At 44.5% G+C, this 15,930-nt stretch overlaps 1 protein-coding gene across 7 annotated transcripts in view; it reads right to left on the bottom strand.

Moving 5' to 3' along the window:
• Positions 1 to 15,930, bottom strand: part of MACROD2 (mono-ADP ribosylhydrolase 2) — a 1,034,078-nt gene that overhangs the window by 16,635 nt on the left and 1,001,513 nt on the right. The window contains exon 17 of one of the 7 annotated variants that reach the window (XR_010302823.1): positions 7,452 to 7,483. The exons of the other annotated variants lie outside the window; for them this stretch is intronic. The gene's annotated coding sequence lies outside the window, so the exon portion shown is untranslated. The remainder of the gene's footprint in view (positions 1 to 7,451; positions 7,484 to 15,930) is intronic. 7 annotated transcript variants of the gene reach the window in all.

The following is a 15,930-nucleotide window of genomic DNA, read 5'->3' as shown; positions in this document are numbered from 1 at the left end:
TGTGAGTGTGATTTTCTCCTGAGGTTTCTTTGTCACCAAGAGGCCTAAGCTTTCCCAGCACTCACCCACAGCTCTTTTCTGGCTCATGCAAAACATAAACTCACATCACCCCACCATGCACATGTGGCAGGAATTTATCAAGTACAAGACTGAGAAATTATATTCAAAATCTTTGTCTGCCTTCTCCTAGCAAAAGCAATATAAATTTTGGGTGACTATGAACTCAAGGAAGAGAACACCAAAACTGAGGTTGTGCTACATTTTGATCATCCCTGAAAAACAGCTCTGTGAAAAGCAGACTTTTGGAAAATCACCAGTCCCACCACGAGCACAGCCTGCAGCACAGACTTTCCCATCACGACACCCAGACTTCTGATGCCAAACACCAACACACTTTGACTGACAGCCTGTGCCTCTGAATCTGACTTTGCCTCCCCTAAACTACTATTAACCAAAGAAGGTAGCTATGATACGACAGGTTACATCTCAGCTTCCAGTTCCTCTACTAGCTAAGATCTCAGTCTCCTCCTGTCAGTTCCTAAAGGCAGCTAAACCTCCCAGGACTCATCCCAAGATCTCCCACTAACTAGCTGGCAAGACTGGCTTCACCACCCTGCTGAAGGGTTTCTCACTTTCCATGTCAGCAATCTCTCATGCAAATGACAGGCACAAAGGACTATTGGCATTGTGCTAGGTGAAGACAGAGCCTACTTAAAGGCATTTTGTGCATGCATGTGCATGTGTGCACACAGAACCACAGAATTAACCAGGTTGGAAAAGACCCTCAAGATCATCGAGTCCAATCTAACACCTTCTAATTAACTAAACCATGGCATTAAGTGCCTCATCCAGTCTCCTTTTAAATATCCCCAGGGAGGGTGACTCTGTCACCTCCCGACAGCCCATTCCAAAGGCAAATCACTTTCTGTGAAGAACTTCTTCCTAGCATCCAGCCTAAACCTGCCTTTGTGCAGCTTGAGACTGTGTCCTCTTGTTCTGTCACTGGTTGTCTGTCAGAGAGACCAATTCCCACCTAGCTACAACCTCCCTCCAGGTAGTTGTAGAGAACAATAAGGTCTCTGAGCCTCCTCTTCTCCAGGCTAAACAACCCCAGTTCCCTCAAGCCTCTCCTGGTAGGGCTGTGCTCCAGCCCCCTCACCAGCCTTGGTGTCCTTTTCTGGACATGTTCAAGCACCTCAACATCTTTCTTAAATTGTGAGCTAATTAGAGCTGCTGTCGTAGGGACAAAGGCAGAAGGTGAGGGCCCTCAATGCCAAAAGCTACTGGCTCACCTTTCAGGGTGGGCAGCCCTAGAGAGGTATTGTATAGAGGAATGACAGCAGCAGCAAACTTGCAGAATGACTTTTTGAGAGACTTAGAGCCATAAACATTGTCAGAAGAGCACTAGTGTGTGTTTTGCTTTTTCAACCTTCATTCTGAGTCTGACTATCTGACCCCCCTTTTTTTTCTAGGAGGGGGTTACACTTGTATCAGGTGGTTTTATAAGTGTATGTTGATTAGTGGATGTTGTCAGCAAGAAAATGATAGTGGGAAACAACATTCAGGGACAAACAAGTCAGAAGATATTTTAAAGCATAACAAAGCTAAGCACTATTGCAAACCTTGGGAGAAGGCTTGCACATAACATTGTCCAAGTCTTGGGAAGACTTTCACCCTCAGTAAATATAAATACTCATTTTTGTTCCCTTGCTATTACCGTGGGTGGGGGGGCAGGAACATGCACTGTACTGCTGTGCATGTGGAAAGGGTATTATCCCAAAAGCTTCTTCTCCACCCTGCAGCAAACTCGAGTGCCACACAGAAACAAACCTCTTTCACATAAACAGCAGAACTCGATCAATACCAGAACTGCCTTGACAACCAATTTATCCTAGAGCCTCCCCCCCCCCCATCACCTGCTTGTTTTGATTGCTTCGGGTTAGGGCACAAATAAGTGAGGTATTTCAGGTCTCCAAGCAGGAGCTAAGAGTTACCAAAGGTGAGGGAAGCTGGGAGATACCAGTTTCAATTTCAATTACCATTTCCAATTGCACTCCTGACAGAGCTCATTACCTGAACTCTTTGCAAGGTTGTGGAACCAGCCTAGCACTAAATGACAACAGGCTTCTGGTGCAGGCAAGGATGGCTCACATCTTTTTGAAATGCACAAAATAAGCATATACTGGGAGATAGAAACCTCTGAATGGCTATTTCATCTTTTTTGTCTCCTTCACAGTCACGACCTGTCAATAGCTCCACGTGGTTACAGCTAATGCACTATTCTTTCTCTAGAGAAAGAGATTAACAAGAAGATGTGGTGGTTGTTGGTACATGAGCATCCATTTCAAAAGTGCCCAAATCCGAAGGTCAGATATTTATCCTCCACAGCCCTGATAAACCCTAACAAGTAAAAAGTTAACTCTCCTCCTCCTCCCTTTGCACAAGGTTTACACCTATTTCAAGTGATAAACCGGGCCAACTATGCAGGCTTAGAAGCTGTTAACACAGAGCGATCCATAAAACTCATTTCTATCTCATCACCAGCAAGGCTTTGTTATGTACCGAGGAGCCTTTGTAACCAGGAGGGGCAGGCAGGCTCTTCTCCCAGGTAATTCAAAGCAAAATCCCAACACAGTCTCTTCAGAATCGATGAATCATTCCTGGAAGGCACTTGAATTGGGTTCCTGCTCTAAACTGCCCACTTTAAGGGAGTTTATTTCTCTTTGCTGACTATCAAAGGGAGCTTGGGAGATGGCTCTCTCTTGGCACTGCCTTTGCACACCAGGTGAGGGTAAGGGCTCTGAATCAGGATTTCTACTATTAGTTACCAGCTTGTTTTGAGGCCATAGACTAGCTTTAAGGCAAACAGCAAACCAGATCTCATGCATGCAGGAGGTCTGTCAGCGCAATAAGGCAACATTAAGATAACTTAAGTATTCCCCCATTTTAGAACTCTTGCAGCTCAGTGGGAGGTCCTGGCCCTAAGATCATCCTGATTATTTGAGGAAGAAGAGAGTTATCAATAATACAACAATCCAGACAACTACAGCTATTTTTACTGGCAAAATGGCAAGATCATTATTCCCCTAACATGCCTGCCCAGCAATTTTGGGCATTGTCACAGAAATTCCAATAAAATACTATCTGGCCCATGGACAATCTGCAACCAGGGGAAGAAGTTCATTAGTTGTAAATTATTTGTAGAGCAGTTGCTTCTATACTTTGAGGGGAAAAAAAAATCACCTCTGTCATTATGCACTATGAAAAACCACACTGCAGCTATTCTGAACCACTCTGATTTCCCTGATTCATACCCACTGAATAAAATCTATTATTTTGGGTTTAGCTGTAAATACGCTTCCCATAATTGGGAGACTCTGAGAGATGGAGGCTCGTTAAAATCCAAATTTCCCTGGTTAAAATGTGAAGGCACCATTTTTCATCTGCAGAAACACACACACAAAAAAAGACAATGCTCTTCTGACCCACAGCTGCATTGTCTTATCTGTCAAAGCCTGTTCCATTTCTCTTGTTCTGCAAATAGCCAGCAATGATTTTTTTTTTCCCTTCTTCCCTTCATTCCACTGTAGTTCTTTGCTAATGTGGCTGTCAAGCTTTCATGTACTTTGTTTACTGCTGGGTTTCAGCAGCGTTATAAATGCTGCTTCGCTTCGAAACTGAAGCTGTCTGTGATACAAGGGCTCAGTTTGACTCCTGCTTGACACCTCCATCTGGGATGACTGACCCTTTTAAACACATAAAATTCTACCACATAAAAGATTTATGCTGTCTTTTTGTATGGCTCTACATGCAAAACTACCCAACCTGCAGCTTTCCAAGCCCTGAAACAAACAGAGCAACGGCAGCCTGTCGGTACCTTGTCAGTGGGCAGCTTTTCCCCTCACAACCCAACTGCAACGCACAGGCACAGGTTGAGCACAACAGTAGAGTCTGAAAGGATAGAACCACCACAGAGCTGCCTCTCAAAATTCATCGTGCCTTTGCTAACAATAAGCCTCTCCACCTGTTAAATTAGGAATATTCTACCTTGATCAAAAAGCCACCACCCCACCCCAGAAATTAGGTGCCACAGAGATGACAAGACAACTCAAGCAGGCAGATTCCCAAGGAGGGTGTGCTGGCTGGGACGCCAGCTTTGCCAGGCCTTTGCAGGCACTGAGCATCACTTCTTAATGCCACACGTGGGCTGTCGGGATTCACGCTGCAGCCCCTACATTGTTAAATGGAGTGTTACCCTCCCTCCTTTTGGCACCGTGGCTTTGTCTCCCAGAGTAACCCAGCGCAATGAAGCTCCCTGTCCCTCCAGTGCAGCGTGCATCATCTTGGCTCTCTGTGTTTGTGCACGCAGCTGTACCTAAAGGCACCGCTTGCTCCCAGCCACTGTTATTTCCAGCTCAAGCTGAACCGCAATTTTTTTTAACGAGATTTAAAAGTGTCTGAGATCCGCTTATCCCTATCCCCTTCCAGCCCTTTATTAAACATACTGTTAGTAAATCTCATTATGCCTCCTTTTCCCTAAAGGTGGGAATGGCAGGGTAGTGAGGGTCTCTCAGCAATCTGCTCCACAAAACCCACACAAATTTGGCATCTCTCAAATCGCTAATGCCCATCAGGAGCTCTTTGTCTCCTTTGTCTCTCGGTAACAACAGGATAAACCTGCACAGCAGGCTCTTGTTGAATACCAGTGCATATCGGTTTAAGGAAAGACCTTTTGAATCTTTTTTTTCCCCCCTTTTCTTTGAAAAATCCGTAGCTATGTAAGAGGCCAAGCTGCTGTTTTACAGATGCTCTTTCTGTGAAACCTCTCATCAGATGAGAAGCCTGCAGCACAGAATATCTGAAACGGAGCACCCAAGAAGCTTTCAGCACCATTCCTCAATCACTGGTGGTTAACTGAAACGTTGCCTGGTTGTACTCAAACTAGCAGATCACCTGTCTCAAACAGCCTCCAAAGCCCTGGTGCTCCATTTCCCTGCCTACAAACACAGCAGACTGCATGCTCAGCAGTGTAATGAAAACGGCACGTTTATTCACTTTGCTTTCCTATTCCTACCCTTTCCCCTGCCATTTCAACCATTTAGACACTTGCAAATGAACTGGCTCACTTCACTTGCTGGTTCTGAGAAGCCACGCAGGTGTGGGGAAGGCATTGTGGCCGCAGGAGCAAGTTTGTTGAACGACCACTGTCTGCTGGAATAATACCTGCACCTCCACTCCCACCGCAACAGGATTTTCTCTGCAGGCTCCCCATGCTCATTACCATGGTACCCAGTCTGTCTCCAGCTGTCCTTGTAAGGCAAGTTTAATTCCTTTTGTAATCACTAATCTGGGGCGAAGACTCACTCCTTAATTTTGAAGAACTGATCTGGGAGCCCGAAAGCTTTAATAGGCCTTGCTTTCCCCTCCGACATGAACAACTTCATAGCTTCTGCTGCTGCATTTTCCATCAGCACACACCGTGCCCCTTCAGCATGTCCCCTACGAAGGGAGACTGAGAGCCCTGAGGCTGTTTAGTCTGGAGAAGAGGAGAATGAGAGGAGATCTCATCAAAGCGCACAACTATCTGAGGAGTGGGTGTCAAGTGCCTGGGGCCAATCTCTTTTCGGTCATCAGCAGCAATAAGACAAGGAGCAACAGCTACAAACGGGAACGTAGAAGGTTTCTATGATTCTATGATAGAAGGTTTCACCTCAACATGAGGAGAAACTTCTTAACAGTGCAGGTGACAAGAGCACTGGAACAGGCTGTCCAGAGAGGTTGGGGAGTCCTCCTCCTCTGGAGACATTCAAAACCTGCCTGGATACGTTCCTGTGAGAACTACACTAGGGGGTCCTGCCTTGGCAGGGAAGGAGGACTCAGTGATCTCTGGAAGTCCCTTCCAATCTCTAAGTTCTGTGATTCCATTTCAATCTTGCAATCACCCTGTTTCCTGAGCATTTCAAATGATCTTGAGATAACTGCAGCAAAGCAATAAATTGTGAAAGCAAAGAGGTCCTGGATATGCTGAGCAGTCCAGACCTGTCAGAATGCCTCTCTATTTATTTCAGAAAAGAGGGAGATAGTTTCCATTTCCCTCTGAAGGAGCCACACTAAACAGAAGAGACTGTGCCAGTCCTGGGCCCTGAGCAGCTCCATGACAAGCAGGTGGGTGCTGGGAGTGAACAGAAACAATATTTATAAGATAAATTATAAGGAAAAGGTGAAGATGCAGAGAGTAAGAACCTGTGATGACACAAAAACAAACTGCCCCAGAGCTGGAAATTAGAAATGTCCCTTTCAGATGAGCACCCTCATTTTGGAGCAAGTCCTCCCTCACTTCTCGGCTACAGAGGATAGGATAATGGGGTGAAGAAGCCTGCCACCCACACATGATGGGGTGAAGAAGCCTGCCAGCCACAGAGGATGAAAGGAAGGTTCTGGTAATATACAGGCAGAACTGCTCACCCACATGGCTGCAACCATTTAGTTCTGAGGTCGCTACTTCTGAAAGAGGTTACTGATGAGTCTAAGGGGAGCCCTGGAGAATACTCCATTCAATTCCTCTTTGAGGATACTATTGCCAAGCAGAAACCATTGTGACAGCTGGACTCAATGATTTTAGTGGTATTTACCAATCAAAATAATTCTATATGAAGAATGAGCTTCACAGTAACAGGGAAGAGCAGCAAAACAGTAATTAAGGAGGGTGCATGAATCTACCTGAAAAGCAGTAACAATATGCAGCTCAGGTGAAAGACCTTTCCCTGTTAATCATCCAGAGACTTCGACCTAAATTTTGCAGCTTAAAGAAAAACTGAATATTTACAGCAAGGAGAGGAGTATAAAGTTCAGCAAAGTTCTGCTAATAGGTGGAGCTCTACAAGTAGATTTCAAACATTTTGTGACATAAAGGTACAACAGCCAGTATGAAAAAGAAAAAATGATTAAAACCCCCCAAATATAAAAAAAAAAAACCCCAAAACCCAAAAAAAAACCCAAACAAAACCCCAAAAACAACCAACCAACAAAACCCAAATCCATGCACCAAACCTCAATAAACACTTGGTAAATATTCTCTTTGGAAAGAGTGTCTGCATTTCTAAAGGCTCATCACGTCCTGACTGAGCAATTCCATTTTCATCTTAAAAAATCTGTTAGCTTCCTAAACCTGAACATAACATGAAACTCCTTTGCTTGAAAAGAAATGGTAATTGGCAGCACTCAGTAACAAAGACCTCACAGGTGACACTTATCATATCTTTTTCCCCTACCGAGACACATGTTCAATAATGATAATTTTCCAAAACCAATTAAAGAACTATACCTTTTTTTCCCCCCTCAAACTGAGCTTTGCTCTGCACTCTTTCAAAGACAACATTTTACAGTCAGCGTTAACTGTGTGGTGATAACCGCAAACCTCCTCTAAAAGACTTTGATACCAAGCTCCTCACCTGTTCCAGTTCTCTGGGCTCGTGTTTCAGACCTGGATGGTGACTCGCCAAAATAGAAGAGATGTTTAAATGAAACACACAGACATGCACGCCTATATATGTGTACATATTTACATTCAAGGGCAGTAAACTTCATAAATAAACGACTGAGGGTTGTTTTCCCTCTGTAAAGAAGGGAAGAGCTGAGTGATGGATGGTGGTGCTGGATGCATTACCCTAGGCAATCCTCCCCATTCTGCTCGGGAAGTGCCTTGCGCCCCGCGGAGAGAAGCCATCGCTGGAATGTGGCTTTCGCTGTCAGAAGATGTCATTAATGCTGACTGCTGCCTCCATTTCTCTGGTGGAAGCCTGGCATCCACCTCTGCAGCAGTGAGCCAGCCAACGACAGCCAGCCTCAAAGGCATGGGAGGGAAAGCAAACATATTGCAAGTGCTATATTGGCTTCTCATTTCTGCTGATAAGCTGGGGAGCAAGATTTTACTTGACGACGTGGAGTGAGATGTTTCCAGAGGAAATAACAGAACTACACCAGAGCAAGGGCTGGTCTAACCTCTGGCTGCCCTCTGTCAGTAGGCAAAAACTACATCCTCCTCTGAACACTAAGCCTATAGAAATTGGCTAAGAAATGACCCAAATCTCCAACTCACAGCCCTGGCCAAGCGAATCACATGCCACCTACTCCCAGACCGAGACAAGCCTAAAAGAACAACCTAGTTACTACTTGTGGGCATGTCAGTTTCCCTGGTGGCAGTCACACTCTTCTACCCATTTCAGTGGCATGCCTTAAAAACAACTTTTACCACTGACATTTTGGGGAATGTGAGGTGCAGAGCCTGACAGCAAAAGTGTAGCTGGCGTTTAGCAGTTGAAACACCCACCTCTCCTCCTGACACTCACCTCCTCCCACCAAGCCAAGTGTGTTTCCAAAATGCTGAAAAGCACAATGAAATGGCTCCTGTGGGTGGCTTTCAGAAAGAAGTCATTCACCAGCCTGGGTGTTATCACGTGCGCCATAGAGGCATTATCACCACACAGTGATTAGCTGGGCTGGTATTGCCTGGCAAGGATGGATTTAGAGTACCAAATCAGTAAGGTTTATTTGCTCTATTTCTTAGGAGAAAAAAATTAAGACTGAACTAAAATTTCATAGCGCAGGGTTAGAAACATTTTGCCCACAACAGAGCTTCCAAGAAAGCAAATCTGCAGGCCAGGAAAAAAGCAAGTGTCAGTACTGGCAGTCATACACTTGCTTCTCTTTCTCGTGGAGAGCTATTATGCAATGTCTGAAACCATAAATGTTCTTTCTGGCTCACAATGGGAAACAACACTAATATGCATCACAGGGTGTGAGATAAAATGTGCGGTGCTATTGCTGCCCTTGATTTGTCTTCCATTTATATCAGCTCCCAGTAAGAATTACACAAAGACAGAGCTGCAGATTTTTCTTTTCAACTTTTTTTTTTTTTTCCACATTTCTTCCTTTGTTTGGCTCATAAATTCTAGGGTCTTACTAGGATGTTACATCTGAGACAGGAATTTACATTTAGATAATTTAATGGAAGGACTACTAACAACCATAATCCTGCCCCTCCAAAGAGCTCCCAGAGTACTTCCCAACTGACCTCAGCTTTTAAAACAGGGATCTAGCTTATTTGCTTTAAGAAGATTTCTTTTTCTTTCTTCAGTAACCTAACATTCAGGTTTCTTTTTCAGTTGGTTCCTCATTTCCCTCCCATCCCTCACCAGTTTGTTTTTATTTCTGCCTTCATATTCGTGAGTCTCACTCCCTGTGCTGTCCCTGACTTAGTCTCTAGCTATGGAAACAGCTCCAGTTTGTAGTCTGGGAAAAAATTCCAGGAGAAGACCCTGAGCACAGTGAGGGCAGGTGATGACTACAAGAGGTCTCTTGCAAGATATGAAGGAAATAGACAGTAGACACCCAGAGATTACAGAACACTTACTGGATATTCAGGACCCCATACAAGGGCTCTCCAGTCACGGGCAAACAAAAACCCATCACCACGCATTACAGCCACAGTAAATTGCTCTAGAGAAGTCCTCAGCCAGCTTCATCAACTCTGACACGTACCAATGTTAACACCCAGGGCAGACCAATAGTGGATTATGATTAAACCATTACTGTTACACTGGGTGAAAATTGAAGCAACTAATTGGAAAGCTTTGCCACTTTTTTTTTTAAAAACCATCTTGCCTTCACTTCAGATTATTGAAGATTCTTCAAAGTAGTATCTTGAGGCGCCAAAGAGAAACCAGAGGCCAAAAATACAAGGCACATAACAGAGTCTTCAATAAATAAATATCAGGAGGGGGAGGTAATTTTCAGTTCTTCCTCAGCATGTTTCTTATTGGAGAATAGGCTTTCAAAAAGACCAAGTCTTTTCCCTGCAGCACCAGAGATTGTACTCCCTCTCCCCATAAAACAGTCTTTTAACACACAGGTTGTTCTAGATGCCAGCAGACATAGATCACTGTTTTAAGAAAGCAGATGAGACCAACATTAGAAGCTCCTTAAAATGGGACTTCAGATCCTAATTTTCAAAAGCTTCAAGCACCAAGTAGCTCCAGTTGGCTTCAAAAAGTCTCTCAAACATTTCCTTAGCATGTGCTCAGTGCTTTTTAAAATAAGGCCACCTATTTGGAATCCGAAACGTGGACTTAAAAATTCAGTGCCAATTCTCTCTCTAAAGGATGACACACATGTTTAGAAAGCTCAGTGACATTATAACTAACAATATGGCTTTTGATTTCTTTTTCCCACAGCAGAGTTTACAGAACTGCTAACAAAATCATTCTCTGCCATGAAAACTACCAAGCTCTTGAGTATAAGAAGAGAACTACAATTTTCCTTGAAACCATTGAGTAAGTCTGTAACATCTGCCCAAACTCCCTTGCCTGATGGCTAACATGGGTTCCTCACACTGAGCTGTCCTGAAGGCCAGCAGCCAGAATACAATAGCCAGTATTGTGAGACGCTCAGGAATGCCACATGCCATACAAAAGTACACATATAACAAAGCCAGGCTGGCATGCTGCAGTACTTAGCCCTTCCTGTAATGCTACTCCCTTGCTATGGGGTGCCAGAAAACTTCAGGCTAACACTTGAGATCTTAGCACCAAAGTCAAGTCAAGACCTTGACCAATTAAGCCAAAAGAGAAAAAAATAAATGAGCAGTTGATAGCAGCAGACTTTTGTCCTGCTAAAGGAGGATGACACGCACGCATTAAAAGCATTTCCTGAAGCTAATCTCCTTCAGACTGCTGGATTTGGATCACGTGCTATGATTTATTCATAATGAAGAGCTTCTTAAGCTCATGAACTGCAGATGCCCAAAGCCTTTTCATTATACAGTTTTCAGCTATTCTGGCCTTTAAAAAAGAAAAAAAAAAGGAAAAAGAAATTTATACAGTCATTCCACCCTTGGGTCAACCCAGCAACATCTCCTCTGTTCTTCACTCTTGAGTACCCACAGCTGGAGGACAGCACAGAGCATGAGGGTGAAAATTAGAGGCTACAGATGTGCAGTATTTCTCTTGGTCTGGGTCTGCAAGAATTTGTACACTGGTGTAAGGATTGCTGCTACCTCCAGCCTCCACAAATGCCTCAGCATCTGTTACATTCATCATAACCACTGAAGCTTGCAAAATAATGCAAACAGTGCTAATCCGCTGGTGTCACTGACTTCAGCCCTGACAGACGTTTTCCCAGAGTCACAGATAAAAACCAAAGGATCCAGTCATAAAGGATTAAGAGTGGTGTCACCTAGAATTAAGTCACTGGCCTTGAACCGTGTTTTTGTTCAGCTCTGTCAATTGCAAGCTTCACAATATCTTAAAACCTATACTTGTTGAGTTTATTAAATATGTATTTATATTGATATTGGTTTATAGTTTTCTCATTTACTCCTCTTAGGTGCACTAAAGACAATGAATCTGGCAGTCTGAGGAGGCTCAACCAACTTCTCTTCACAGTTACAGAATCACAGAATTAATCAAGTTGGAAAAGACCTTTGAGATAATCAAGTCCAACATATAATTGTACACGATGTTTCTTAACTATATAAGGAAAGCAAGGAAATAAAACAAACACCTTCCATGTTTCTTTTGACTCAGAATCTCTCTTAAATGCTAGAGCCTAAAAGGGAGCCTTTAGGTGGTCTCTACCCAAAGAGCTTACAGTTCACAGCAAATCTTGATAAATGCCTTGCCTACCTGACTCCCCTGTTATTCTGATGGAAGCACCTGAAACAGGTCCCTACTTGATACATGCTCCAAGTTAGAAGTCTGCAGCCTTTCAGTTATCAGGACAAGAGGTGATTTGGGGTGGTAGGGGGAGCAATAAGCCTTGTGCCTTAATGGTGTGCCTCAGTTCACATTGGATACCTGTGACGATAGTGAGCACCGACCGAAAATCTTACACGGGTCCTAAGCACAGCCTGGTGAAGCCCACTGTGTTTTGGGAGTACTGTGCAAAGCCAACTTTGGCTTAGTACTGTGCACAACGAGTACTTGCACAGTAAGGAATTTGCACAGCAGAGGCTAACCCCCATGCACAGAGGACAGCTATGCATTCTACGTTTGCCCAAGGAATATGGACTTGCAAAAGTGCAACAGCTGAATAAAGCAGAACTTCACTTAAGCCACAACCGTACCTCAAACACAGGGAAAGAGTAGGAGAGGGTAAGCTTCTGTGTCATGCCACATCATATGGCACCTTGCAGGAATTTTGGCTGCTTTACCTCCTGCCATTAAAGCTTGCAAAAGCACCTAGCTCTGTCTGGAGACCAGCTGGGCATTCGGTAGCAGCCCCAACACTGCACCGAAGCCACCACAGCTACTGCATCCTGCAGGCAGCGGGTGGTCCTGCTACACAGGGAGCCAACTGGAAAAAGCACATGTGGAGTTGATCAAAATATTTTTAACAAAACCTTTTCCTGAATCAAATTACCTTTTTTTTTTTTTTAAACAAAACAAAACAAAACCAACCCCAAACCCAGATAGTTTTATGGGAAATGACATATTTTCAAGGAGCCATACAAACACAGCCTGGGAAGCTCAGCATTTCCAAACAAATGTTGCTGGCCCTTGCCAAAACCCTGAACTGAAACTATCAGATTTCTGTTAAAAAAAAAAAAAAAGAAGAAAGTTTTAAAAAGTAAAAGCCTCCCAAAGTTAAAAAGGAATTAGTAGTTTGAATTAGTAAAAAAAAAAAATCATGGAGGGAGGAAGAAGAGGGAAGCACTCCTGCCTAGCAAGCAGTGTGTGCTATGAGTGTGTGTATTGATCATTCATGCAACAAGTATTTCTGGCAGAGCTAAATGAGATATTCTGTAACCAGCAAGAGCTGGAGGAAGACTGCTGGTCACAGATGATGCATGTATGGGACAGCAGGCCACCTGTGTTGGAAGTCCATTAAATGGGTGCTCCAAATAGGCTGGATAAGCATGCAAAGTCTTTGCACCCTTTGGGTAGAGACAGCCATGGACGGCACCTGGCATGGTATTACCAGTTCAAAATTGGGAACTGTGTGGCATGGCTATATGGCAGTAACAGTTAATGATGGTAGTGGTAATACTCCTGGGTTCAAATGACCCTGCTTATCCTTCTCCATCTTCCCTGTCAGTAAAATTCATAGAAACACAGAAATATTTTGGTTGGAAAAGACTTTTAAGAGAATTGAGTCCAACCATTCTCTCTACCAAGGCTGATGCTAATTCATGCCCCTTAACACCACATCTCTGCCTCTTTTAAACACCTCCATTGATAGGGATTCGACCATCTCCCCAGGGAGACAGTTTGAGTATTTTGGAACCTTTTCAGTGAAGAAGTTTCTTCTAATGTCTAACCTAATCCCCTCTTGGTGAAACCTGTAACCATTTCCTCTTGTCCTGTCACTTGTTAACTACCTTGAGACCCAAGGAAATCATAGTATGGTTTAGGTTGGAAGGGACCTCAAAGATCATCTAGATCCAACCTGCCATCATAAGCAGGGACACCTACCATTAGAACAGGTCACTCAAGGCCTCATCCAACCTGGCCTTGAACACCTCCAGGGAGGGAGCAGCCACAGCCTTCCTGAGCAACCTGTGTCAGTGTTTCACCACCCTCACTGTAAAGAACTTCTTCCTAAAACCTAGTTTAAATCTCCTGTCTTCCAGATTAAACCCATTACTCCTCATCCTGTCATTACAAGACCTTGTAAATAGTCTCTCCCCAGACCTCCTGTAGGCCCCCTTCAGATACTGGAAGGCCACTACAAGGTTTCCCTGAAGCCTTCTCTTCTCCAGGCTGAAGAGCCCCAACTCTTGTAACCTCTCCTCATAGGAGAGGTGCTCCAGCCTTCTGATCATCCAAACCCACCTGGCTCCAACCTCCTTTTAGGAAGTTGTAGAGAATCAGATCGTCTCCTCTCAGCCTCCTTTTCTCCAGGCTAAACAACCCCGCTTTCCTCGCCTGCTCCTCAGAAAACTTGTGCTTCAGACCCTTCGCCAGCTTTGTTGCCCTTTTCTGGATCTGCTCCAGCACCTGAATGCCCTTCTTAGAGCGAGGAGCCCAAAACTGGACACAGTACTTTAAGGTGAGCAGAGAATCTCACTTCATCAGTGTTGAGTAGAGCACTATTTCCTTACAGTAGCAATTCCTAACCCAACAGACGACTTAATAGTGTACCCACCACAGCACAATAGAAATATAATGAAAACAGACCCAAACTAAAGCCCATCCAGTTCAGTTCACCAGCTCTTTCTTCTCATGCCACATTTGCTACAGCAAGCTTAGAAGTTCAGATCTATTTTATCTCTGCCTGTCCTCGGGTTTACTAACTCTGAATTAATGCATCTCCTTCCACAGCCCAAACACAAAAGAACTCTGCAAATAACTGCAAGAGGCGCTAAGGACTCCAGGTGACATAGATCATGTACTGTACACGGAATTACTTTCCCCAGAGTGAGCCCATGTAGCAGCGGTTTGTGACATTCATCATTAAAGTTCAGTCCTTGGAGTGCTGCCATTTTGGTCGTCTGCAGCCAGCTCTCTGCCGATGGAGCGGAGCTTATAATGAAAGGTCATTCCTCCCGAGGGCAGCGCAGCAGCGATTTGAATATCCAGCCTCGGGAAAGGTGCTTTTCTCTCCTGAGCTGCTTTCATTTCAAGCAGTCTTTCAAGAGCTGCTAGCAGGCCAATCAGCTGAGGTATGCGATGCTTTGCAGGAACACAAGTGGAAGGTTGAAGTAGTCAGGCCTCCAAAAACCAGAAACTGGTGGAGGAGGAAAGGGAGCTGCCTTCTTGCCAGAACTAAATACCTGGTACTGTACAGTCTTGGATCACAGACACAGCATTTTGAAGAAACACACAACTTGCACAAATCTTGTAATGAAGGTTTTGGGCCTCTCTGGTGTCCTTGACCACGCTGGCTGAGCAGAGCCAAGGGTGGACCAGCATCCTATCCCTTCCTCCAGCTTCTCTGTGGACATATCACAGAACCATAGAATTGTTTTGGTTGGAAAAGACATCTGGCATCAAGTCCAACCACTGAGTAACGCCATCATGGCCGTTAAACCGCGTCCCCAGGTGCCACGTCTGCATTTTTGGTGAACACCCCCATGGATGGTGACTCCACCATCTCCCTGCACAACCTACTTCAATGCCTGACCACTTTCAACAATTTTTTTTCCTAATATCCAACCTAAACCTCCCCATCTCCCCTCGTTCCAACTCCTTTTATGGAGTTGCAGAGAGCGATGAGGTCTCCCCTCAGCCTCCGCTTCTTCAGACTAAACAATCTCAGTTTCCTCTGCTGTTCCTCGCCAGACCTGGTCTCTAGACCCTTCATCAGCTTTGTTACCCTTCTCTGGATATGCTCCAGCACCTCAATGTCCTTCTTGGAGTGAGGGCCTGAAAACTGAACACAGTATTGAAGGTGTGGCCTCAGCAGTGCAGAGTCTGGGGGCACCATTACTTCCCTACTCTAGGCACACATCACCAGCAGCAAGGCTGCTCATGGTATGACCAGAGACCCCTGCTGTTCCAGGCAAGCCTCCTCAACAACTCCCAGCAGAATCACAGCAAGAGGACAAATGGGATGGTAATCATGAAGCCTGCCCAGCAATTTGTATCTGCTGCAGTTGTTCTCAAAGGCTTAGAGCTCTCTCCATTTCCAAAGCCTGCAGACCTGGCCACTTACTTATTAGACAGGACAGGGATACAGTAAAACACGGTGCAACTTCAAGTGATACACTTTCATTCTGCATGTGGCTTTCAGGTCCTGAGGTCTTTGACCAAAGACTCTTCCACCTCCCAGTCAACTAAGAGAAGGTGAAAAATAGCAGGGAAATGGCATTTCCTAGCAATTCTGATAAACAAAGTATATAACTACCTCCTTTAAAAGCAGACTTTGAAATGCCACTGGCTTGCTTTGTTCCCAGCACATTCCCAGGGAGAATGTCAGGTCGCATAACTCATT

The sequence above is a fragment of the Pogoniulus pusillus genome, chromosome 7 (assembly GCF_015220805.1).
Source record: "Pogoniulus pusillus isolate bPogPus1 chromosome 7, bPogPus1.pri, whole genome shotgun sequence".
NCBI classification, from domain to species: domain Eukaryota; kingdom Metazoa; phylum Chordata; class Aves; order Piciformes; family Lybiidae; genus Pogoniulus; species Pogoniulus pusillus.
The sequence above is the reverse complement of the archived record's forward strand: the minus strand, read 5'-3'. Positions and strand labels throughout refer to the sequence as shown.